General features: G+C 30.0%; 1 protein-coding gene across 2 annotated transcripts in view; it reads right to left on the bottom strand.

The window, feature by feature from the left end:
• unc-13-4A (BAI1 associated protein 3) overlaps positions 1-11,311 on the bottom strand; it is a 413,601-nt gene that overhangs the window by 358,973 nt on the left and 43,317 nt on the right. For both annotated transcript variants that reach the window (XM_067046009.1, XM_067046008.1), the window contains exon 2: positions 4,135-4,198. The gene's annotated coding sequence lies outside the window, so the exon portion shown is untranslated. The remainder of the gene's footprint in view (positions 1-4,134; positions 4,199-11,311) is intronic.

Here is an 11,311-nt window from a genome sequence, read left to right on the forward strand (position 1 = left end):
GACCAGGAGGGCTGGACCAGCCTGGAAACTGCAGGAGGCACCCAGAGGGATGCAGTGGAGGCACCACAGTTAAATTAAAATTGGTGATCCTAGGGAGTAGTGGCATGCACTACCCCACTGCTCCCGCACCCCGTATGCCAGAGATGGCAAGGGAGGGGGATAAAAAAAAAAGAAAAAAAAAAAAAAAGTGGAGTAATACTCCTGAAAAAAAATGGTCTTAAAAATTATTTAAAAAAATAAATCCCTTATGAAAGGGAAAGATGATGAAGATGTATGAATTCAAAATGTGTATTTATTTAATAGTACAACAATTTTAGCTATTACAGATTCCATAGATTTGCGGGTTTTTTTTTTCGTCGTATACGAGTCAATAAACGATCAAAATCAATGAAGATTGATAAAACTATAGAAGTAAGAACACAACATTTTCCTCTATTTTTTTTTTTTATTAGACCATCAACAAAGCATTTGAATAAATTTACATCTGACACTCTGTCCTTAAAATACTGTAATAAAATAGTAAAATAATATTAAAATTTCATGATTCAATAATGATATAGTTAAACTTTAAGATACTGCTAGTTATATGCTTAAGATTAAAAACTAAAAATTAAAGGGGAATCAACCCACTAGGCTCAACCCATTTTCTTCTCACCATCCAAGAAGATGAATGGAAAATGGAGTCAAACGTTTTCAGTTAGACCGTTAGAAATTGGGAAGTATTTTAACTGAAGTGGAGTTAAATAAGGCAAACTATGACTAACTTTCAGATATCTAGCAACTAACACGAATTCTTCTTTTGAAATCATGATGTTACATAGTTCATCGGATAATTTACTCTTATGGGACATCATATTATCCTATGACGGACAGCTTTGTCTACGTCGAGGACTCATCATACTGACGTCGGAGTGACATCTATCATTCATAACTCAAGCAGTTACCCATCACTCTCACGTTCATTCTATTTCGCGGTCGGGTTTAATCTACGTCAATCACGCTAATCTCTACGGTTATTATTGATGTCACGGTAGTCCTTTGCAGCCTTCCATTATCGTTTGACTATTGTAGGTTGTTTAATTGGTTAATCGTATTTACGTACCCAAAACAGACCATATAGGGTGAGCTATTTTATTATCCTATATTTTTAAATATATCTAAACAATTCTAGTATTATTCAGACGATTTAAAATTCATTGGCTTATATAAAAATAAAACCGGAAGAAGAATTTATTTTACCAGTTTTAAGACACCGTTTAAGCTGGTTACTTTGCTTCTTAAGGAACACACTGCTCCATTGACGTCTTAAGTCTAAACAATGTATGGCCTACAACTGGTACCAATAGGCGCGAAAGAGCAGGGCATAAAAGAGTATATCATAGCTTATTCGGTAATTTTCTTACTTATTTGGTTATTCGTTATAAAATATATGTATGCGATTCAAATTTTTTCAATTTGAACTACTGTTTCTACTTTACTCCTTTAATTTATTATCATTTTTTTTCTTCTAAGCCCCATAAGCGCGTGAGTAAAATATCATGATGAAAACGGGTTGAGGTAGTCTTTATTTCTGCAATCTGGTAATGCATTTTAAGAGGGGGGTGAGGGCATTGGATCATTTAGAAAGGGGTTGTCACTATTTAATATCAAATTCTTTATTAGTTTGTATTTATCCATTAAAAATAAAACAATATAAAAACAAACAAAATTCTTTAAATTTAATACATTTAAGATATTTTAAAAATTCGTCATTTAAGAGCTATCTGACTATTTCAATAAGGATAAGCCTTAACTTATTTTACATAAATTTGTTAATTTTAACCAAAATCCTTAGAGCTGTATTTTAGCATAACCTAAAAAAGTGTAATATGGATTATATTAAGGTACACTTCAGATTGGTAGATTTTTACAGAAAAGGTTGCATTAATACCCCAGGCATCCATTTGGGAAGCCTTTCCTGAACCCACAGGGTTGACTGAAGACTTCAGTATATTATTTATATCCATTGCAAAAATACATAACATAAAAAAAAAAAATCCAAAATCCGGTGCTAACTTTTCCACTTTGACGCTATCGGAAAAATACTGTCAGATAAACGGTGCTTGGTTTTTTTTTTTTTTTAATACATTCGTTGACTCAATGATAAATCAGTACAGTAACCTATTCCTTGTGCAAAGTATAGCATCAGTTGTTAACGACATTATAAGAACCGTATGAAAGAAATAGTGGATATCTAGGGAAGATATCTTTGTGGACAGAGGACAAGGTATTCATCAGGTCGGAGCGCTCATCCATCATCTGATTGATGGGCTCCTTCTGCTTTCAATTCACCTTACCACTATCGCTAACGGCTACATCCCCGCTTCTTCTCATAGTATCATCATCTCAACCTTCAACCCTTGTAAGGTGTACTCGAATGTGTTTTTTTTGGATTGAAAAAATAGCTGTAATCCGTAAAATTATGATGGAAACAAACATAAAGTATAGTGTTTGAGCATGACATCCTTAAACATAATTTTTAAAATCTTACAACTGCCCCATTTATACATGCACAATGCATCAATAATAAAGCCACCACTTAAAACAATTAAAAACTTTTTTTGATAAAACATCCTAAATAGGATAGAAATAATAATTGGGACAAAATTGTATAAAAAATAGTTTATGATTGAGACAGGACCAACAACAATTGAAAAAAAAATAATCAATTATGGTATTTTTCATGTTAAAGTAGTGAAAAACCAATTTTTTAGAAAGCTAAAAAAACCTTCCAAATTGGACTTAAATGAGGAAAAATATGCTTTAGACAAATGAAATCAGTCAACACACGTTTTAAGAAAAGACATAAAACCGCGAAATATAGACTTTTTTTTCGCAAATTTGATTACAAGAGTTATACTTTTCATATCAACTCCTGCGTCCTGAGTGGAGATCGTGAAATGACTGGTGGTCACATACATACATGTGCGGCAACGCCGGACTTAATTTCAGACAGTAGTTACGTGAACAAAGGTAAAGTATTCTGGGCTGTTCGAAACAAAATGGCAGAAATGCTTCCTTTGGCGTAGGTAAAAAAAAACTTTTCATATCAACTTGAGTCTAGGCCTATACCATAGTTGATTTTGTTAGTGTCTACCTACAACAAAAATCAAAACTCAAACTGCTTGAGGAAGTCCTAAAATGGTCCTATTTTTTTAAAAACTCCATATATTCCTGAAGTACTATTCTATAACCCTATTCACATGAAATATGTGTGAGGTACGATTCAAGTACCTCATAAACGTTTATTGAAATCAGGACTTTGTTAACTAGTACTCATAAAAAGTTCAGATAACCACTTGATTGATGTTTTCAAGGATTGCATATAATTACTGGCTTAATAACATTAACATAACTTAATAACTTAAGTCAATAAAAAAAAAAGTTATTCCTATAAAAATGGTAAGAAAGTTTACAAAAAGCTAGAAGATAACGAGAAGGAATTTCTCACAACATGCAAATAAAACTGTTTAGCATTCACCCGGAGTGTTTCGATCAGTCTAGGGACATTTGTGCATACGTCCAAACTATTCACAAAACGTACTCCAAATTCAGAATAGGAGCAATGATAATCATTGTATGTATAACATAGTCCTAAAAGCTGACTAAGTACGTAAGAACGAAAAAAAAAATAGGAAACCTTGAAGAACTTTAATCCATACTTTTTATCTACGCTTAAAAATGAAAAATATTGGAATCAAATATAGTTTCAAATATGATTTTGAATAAAGTATTTTCGGAAATGAATTCGTGGCTAGAGTTCCCTATAATATAGAATAAATACGTTCTACAGCACTTGAAGTCGAATTTCAGGTGGATTTTGACATCCAAGATATATCACCGAAACTGCGTATACGCATTAGACATACATATAAATTTTATATTACAGGAAAACATAAAAGAAGTAATACAAATTTCACACAACATTCAATTTTTTTTAGAACTTATTGAATGTCTATAATCAAGCACACAGACTAAATTATTTAAATACTGGATCTTCAGATTAAAGAAAATTATAATATCTAAAATTACTGACTTCAAAGGGGGAAACTTTACAAAGACAAATAAAAAAATGTATATATTTTCTCTACTTACAGGTTCTAAGTCCGTTCTAAGTTAATTATTGTGCTTTACATCTGTGCTTCTTGTAGGTACACACCTAAAACAACAAAATTAAAAGTTTATTATTCAACAAATTATCAAATATAGAAAGAATGGAAATTTATAGAAAAAGATATATTAGAACGAAATAATCAAATTAACGCATAAGTTGATTGAATTATTCAAATTACATTTAAATCTCAAAGTAATAATTATTTAACTAGCGTATACTAATAAAAGTCGAATTGTATAGAAGAGTGTTTGAAATCTTCTCGAAAGTACAAATCTCGATTTTTACATTCACTTACCCATATATGGGAAAGTGTTGCGATCGAGTAAAATTTCTAATTTAAGTTATAATCTATTTTTCATGTTTCCATGATTTTCTTAAAAACTGTTAAAATGATCTTGATTAAACTCGGTACGTAAACATACAATTAAATGGTCTGTAAGAAAAGCTAGGTCTCAGTATCACTGAAATAGTCTGACAGGACTTAAATGCTGAATTTTAAAAATGTAGCTTTGGAGAAGTTTGTCGGGGGGTGCGGTCAGCAAAGAACAACATAAATAAACAAAACCATATTTATTTATTTTATGCCGACGTTTCGACCTGAGTTTCAGGTCTTCATCAGGGCTATAGAACAAAAGAGATAACAACATTTAGAGAAACATACAATTGAAGAGGAATAGTATACAAACATATACATGATAAAAATTGATAACTGATAATTGAATAGTACAAAATTTATAATTAATTGATAATCGTGGAATTGTATGGTAGTTGATTGAAAACAGTGACAGATGAAATATAATATCAATATAAATTATATTTTTTTCAGTTTTTTAGACACTACTTGCATATCTTATATTATACATACCTTCTTACCTACATGATATTATATTTCATCTGTCACTGTCTTCAATCTACTACCATACAATTTCACGATTATCAATTAATTAAAAATTTCGTACTATTCAATTATCAGTTATCAATTTTTTATCATTTATGATTTAATTCAATATTTTGTATAATTCTAAATTTATTTGTATACTTTTCAATTGTATAATATATAATAACTGCTACTCCTAATCTCCTCGAATAAGAGCTGGTAGTAGGAGTAGTAGTTTCCATCATATTTGCAAAAATAATTCAAAAATGTTGATTTTTCGTTATTTGGAAAAAAATGTTTCTTTTTTAAAAACTGTATCTCGGGAACTAGGAAACGTTAACAGCTCAATTAGAACTCATATTTTAGCAAATTTACTCTACTTCAAATTTATTTTCATCAACCTAATAAATTCAACTAATATCTTTAATTTATTTTAACTGATGTTAGTTTATACTTTACGATTCGCAACAATACGTTATTTTGAAATAGTTTGTTTTATTTTTAAATCAAGAGGTCATGTTTTGTTTTTTTACTAGCAAGTTATTTGATTTCTTTTGAGAAATATGGTTGGATTTGTTTATAAAGTAATATATTTTTATTAATAAATGAATTTCTCAACCACCTTATCATAAACTTTTTTTAGAATGTTCCGCAAGCATTACAATTACATCAGTTTAATACATTTTTTCTGTTACATCTGAAGTACATTTCTAAAACCTTTAATAGTACATACATAATTCCTTTTAAGAACTTTAATCTGCTAATACATCCTCTCTCGTCCTCCCTGCTAGGAAGCTAATCTTAGACATCCTTAGAGAGTAAATGCCCATGCTATCTCATTATCCAATTCTTTTTTTCCTTGTGGCAGTAAACCGGCTAAAAATACAAAAAGGTGATGTACTTTTCTAATAATTAATTTATGCAATCATCCTAAGTTCTGTTTTGTTACATCCCTCTAGGTTGTAGCAGGGAAAGAAAAATTTGTGTAAATGAGTAGAATAGTTCGTTATCCGAAATTTGTTTTACGTGGAACAATATATAGATAAACAGGATTCAAAAAAGGGGTCTTTCAGTTGAATCCGCGAGTGTACTTTCTCGTCCATTTTTCTCTTTTTTGAACCCACTTAACTTATATATTTAAAGTATTTACATTAGAGGAATTTAAAAAAATAAACTGAAAACCTTAGTACTGACTGTTACATAATCAATAAATTAATGAAAAAAATGATCGAGAGAGTTGACTTTTTTTTAATATCCTTACAGAGCTATACTATGACTTCCACGGACAATGTATTTATTGCTAGCGTTGTGGGATACGGGAACAGAATTGAGCACAACGTCACATTGCGTTGGGTTGTTAATATGTCACGGTTCTGGAAGCAGTAATTAACGACAGCTTTTATATCCGACGATAAGTGAAAATCGATTTGGATTGATGGTTGATAGGTCAACGTATAGGTCGCCGTCCGAGGCAGGAGGTATAGTAAACCTGCTGTGCCTCAGTGTAATGAATGTATTATCGAAGGCGCAAATTATACTATGCTTATACTACATTTAAAATACCGTACCTAACATGAAGGAGTAATATTAATAAATCGCTACCTAATTAAATGGTTAATTCTTTATAAGTATAGTAGGGGTTTAGAATAATACTTAATTTGTTCTTAATTATTTTAACACTATGTAACAAACAAGAGACAACAACCTAAATTTTTTAGCTCCATGCCATTAAAAAAAAAACTATTCGAGGAATTAGAATCGTGCAAAAACAATAATTAAAATTTAGGTTTTGATATATATATATATATACGCAATAGTTGTATTGTTAACAAGGTAGAGTACTCGAAATATTTTATGCCAAAGAAAGGTATAATCCTCTTAGATCGAAGATAAGACAAGATAAAAATATATACAAAGCTATTCTTCTTTTTCCAAATGCTAGTAATTGAGTAAGGGTAAGTAAATTTTGTTATTAACACATTAACTAATTATATTCCCACCATTCAATGATTTATTCAATTTACCAAATGGCCTTTATGAGAATCCCTTCAAATTCTCGATGCCCGTTATAATAGCATACCATTCCTTGAAACTAGCCTACAATATTAATACAACTCTATAGCGCTTGAACAAACACACTATTGGTATGATGATTTTCGTATGCTGTATCAATTACTCGGTTAAACTGCATAAACATTTTTTTTTTTTTAATGTTGATATTTAACTCTAATACTTTCGAATGGTTAATAGAGTAACTCAGGCAAATATAAAGCATAATATGTTTATTTCATATGCAATATTTTCGTGTTAGGGAACATCTTACATTTTACACCATCCACTTGATGTATGGATATAATTTATTGGCTGAAATATTATATCGTATTCTAAATTCACGAAAAACACCAAAATTTATCATGAACTACATTTATCAAACACAGAACTAATGGTTAGATTACATCATGCTAATTTTCCAGATAGCTTGGAACTATCGGAAATTGAGATCAACAAGATAGTTCCTCGGCTCCATACGATTGCCAAATCTCACCTGCAATATAAAAGAATAATTTCATTTCTTCATTTATTTTTTTAGGATTTAAGTAATATTCAAAAAGAATACAAATCTCATCAACCGTTGTGCTGTAATTATATGATAAATACTCAAAAATATTTCCATGAAAATATACGAAAAACATAAGAAAAATAAAAACAACATGAAATTCATAATATATTCCTGTACGGAACCCATGATAATACTTTTGATGAATAATTTTATTTCACAAGTGAAATTTTAAATTTTTAAATTATAATATATTAAAACATAAATATTTGATAATTCTAAATATCATAATTATAATTAATCTCAATTGACACCTTACCTTACATATTGATAAAGACAATCACCAATTTTGATGAAAACATGAAATTCTGAGTACTGATAAGAACAGTTGGAAGGCCTTCTACAAGTATACACTGCAGTACCATACTTTCCAAGAGAACACGTAACCTCTTCCTTTTCAGTCGCCTTCGAATGATAATTATGTCCAACTAACACAGGAAGTACTAGACATGTCTATCAGTTGTCTTATCTTTTTTCAATATGTTTCTATGTTGTGAAATGTACTAATGATCATTGAAATAGAATCCTTTGTGTTGATCGTTTGTTTCTACCATATTATCCATGTAATAAGGAGCTTCTGTCATTGTGTTACATTTCTTGTGCAGCTTAATGCAGTGTATTCAGAAACTGCCCAAGGGAAAAACAAATTTCTGGCACAGGAATTTCCGCTACTGACAAAGGAAGAATAAAAAGATTATTATCAGGTTTTTTTCTATTATCAGGCTATAAAACGATTTATATCAGAGACAAGAAATGAATCCCACTTCATTTGATATTTGGCAAGTAACAGACAAGGCGAACGATGCATTCTGCTTAGAGTTAAATATTAATGCGGTGGTGAGGGCCGGTAACCAACACGTACATTCTGTTCAGTTGGGATTGTTGATAACTGTTCAGTTGAAGATAGCATTTCAATTGTTGATAGCTGTTCTGTTTCTGATACGCCCGGTGCAACAATGGCCCATTTCCAGCATTCAGCTCTTTTGTCGATAGATAGCAAACAATCGGTAAAAGCATAGTCGGTGCATTCGTAATTTGCTATTGCTTATGGGAAACTTTATTAATCAAATAAGGTTTATATAAGAATTATTCAACACATTAAAATAGAAAATACCATATTTATCTTAAGAGCTTAGACGTATAAACATTTATGATTTTTTTTTTATTTATATATTTATCTTAGTATAACCTGGTATGAGTACATTTTTACCTCGCAACAAAAATTTTAACATCAAATGTTCCACAATATTAGTCAATGATTATGTTAAAACACTATATTGTCATAGAGTAAAAACTGAGAAATATTATTTTATTAACACTAATATATACCGTGATAATTTTTAAATATACAAAATTTCAATCCCAAAATATTTTTAAAATATCATCTTAAATATTTGGCTCAATCATCAATCGAAGATCTATTCAGCTTCTTTATTTGATCAAATATTTAAATCTAATTTAATTATAAAAATTTATCGAGTGAGAACGTTAAGATTTATCTGCTGAGGCCACCATACAGTAAATATTGGCTGACTCAGGTGAGAATCGAACCTACAATGTTCTTAACTAGGCTCCCAGAGACCTTAGCCCAAACGTGCTCGCCTATTATATCATCATCTAATTTACTCAAATTCTTAATATAGAAAATCATAATAGTAAATATATCCTTGACGATAAGTGAAATTCAAGAAGTTGCTAAGTATAAGAGGGAGGAGGGGAGCAGTGAAGAAAGTATAGTAAGGATTTAAAATTTTCGCAGATAAGAGTAACTTTTATGAATGTGTACCAACATTCCTGTCAAAATTTCAGACCTTTATAAAAGCGATGATTCCTGAAACTTAAGATCAAATATCATCATATCATAACAATAAACAAATTGCTTTCGATTTTAATAACCTTTCACTTAATATGATTACTGTTGAAAGTGGAGTTTTTAAACAAGATAACAGATAAATCTTATATGATGTAACGTTTTTGAAATTAATCACTATCAAACTTTGGCTATAATATCTGTATCTAATTTACTCATTTTCTTAATAGAAGTTCTAGCAAATTAAAAAAGTAGTTATACCCTTTAAAAATGATATTTTAATTACACCTATTAAAGACAAACATTTTAAATATCATCCTAAGTCATAAATATTTGAGGAAGCTAGGACCAAAATTAGGACAGTAAACATTGTAGGTTTTGCGATGTATGTTTATACAGAAATTTGAACTAACTCACGTCGGGGTCACCACGTACGTGTGATAACATCATAATTACTACACTAAAACAAAGTAATGTAATTTACTAGGATTGTAAGTATATATTTTATTATATGAGTTATTCATAAATCTCACAAAAACAACAAATCTAGCTTTCAAAATCTACATAAAGATAATTCGCTATTTTTTATGGATTTCTTACACCTCACAAATTACTGTTCTTATTCTGAATTCAGCTTCTGCTTCAATTCAAAAATTCAATCAATTTTTATTTTCCAATCGCTAACATTAATCAAAACCAACCAATATCAAAATTCTTACAAGACCGGATATTTGTTATAATTGTAAAGAAACATCAATTGTACACGTGCCTTTTTTTTTGATGAAACAAAGTGACAATAGACTAAGAATAATTGAAACAATTGTCGTCCATAATCGAAAATACGTACAACTAAAAAGAATGTGGTAATGACCCACCTCAGGATAGGACATTCAAGAGTGAAACATAAGGATAGTATGAAAAGAGGAACACCTCTAAAATTTATAACTGTACCACACAAGTTATTTATTTAACAGTATTATACATCTTGACTGAGTGCTATGCTTATGATACTAAACGAGAGGATGTTGGACTTGGAACAAGAAGAAGAAATATTAAAAAATATTTATAATAACTATAACTATAGTTTGGCAGGACAATTGTTTTTGGTCCCAAAACGAAAACTGAAATCTTCAAAAAAATTTAAGTTTATATACTTGTATCTTTTGACTCTTTTTTCATGCTCCATTTGTACTGTGGAAAAATACCTCTGTGGTTGCGAAGCCCAGAACATTGTAAGTAAATAATTAGTATTCTTGTCTTTATAATCGTGACAAAAAATATTATCGAATAATCTAATCAATATCTGAGTGATTAGACAAATAGTTGAAATAGTAATAATAATATTCAACTATAATTAAGATTGCAGAAGCCAAAAGTGAAATTAAAACGTCAGTTGATATAAAAGTGCAAACAGACAGCAATTTGTATCCCGAGGCCTTCAATTAATTAGCAGCTATTTGTGGAACCAAGTCAAGACGCAATTATCAATTCACAAAGCTGAGATGAAATTTTCAAATGAGACGGATTACGATATCGCTAAGCCAATTTCACTTCAAAGAGAACTTTGAATTTTATTAGTTTATTTATACTTAACTTGGTTGCATATTTAGATGGGATTACAGCACTCGTGAAAAAATATAAATATAATTTGGTTAAACAAAAAACCTAATGAGCCGTTCAGCTGACTCTAATATAAGTAGGATTCAGAATAGTACTTTTAACAATCCTTATTTGCGTAAAAATTTGACATTTTACTCTCGACCATTTATTCAATACTAAATTATTTTAGAATCAATATTGAAAATACTATGAATTGTTTTATGGAGTTATAAATTATATTAACTGAAATGTTCA

The sequence above is a fragment of the Halyomorpha halys genome, unplaced genomic scaffold (assembly GCF_000696795.3).
Source record: "Halyomorpha halys isolate HHAL.00 unplaced genomic scaffold, Hhal_1.1 Scaffold522.1, whole genome shotgun sequence".
NCBI lineage: Eukaryota > Metazoa > Arthropoda > Insecta > Hemiptera > Pentatomidae > Halyomorpha > Halyomorpha halys.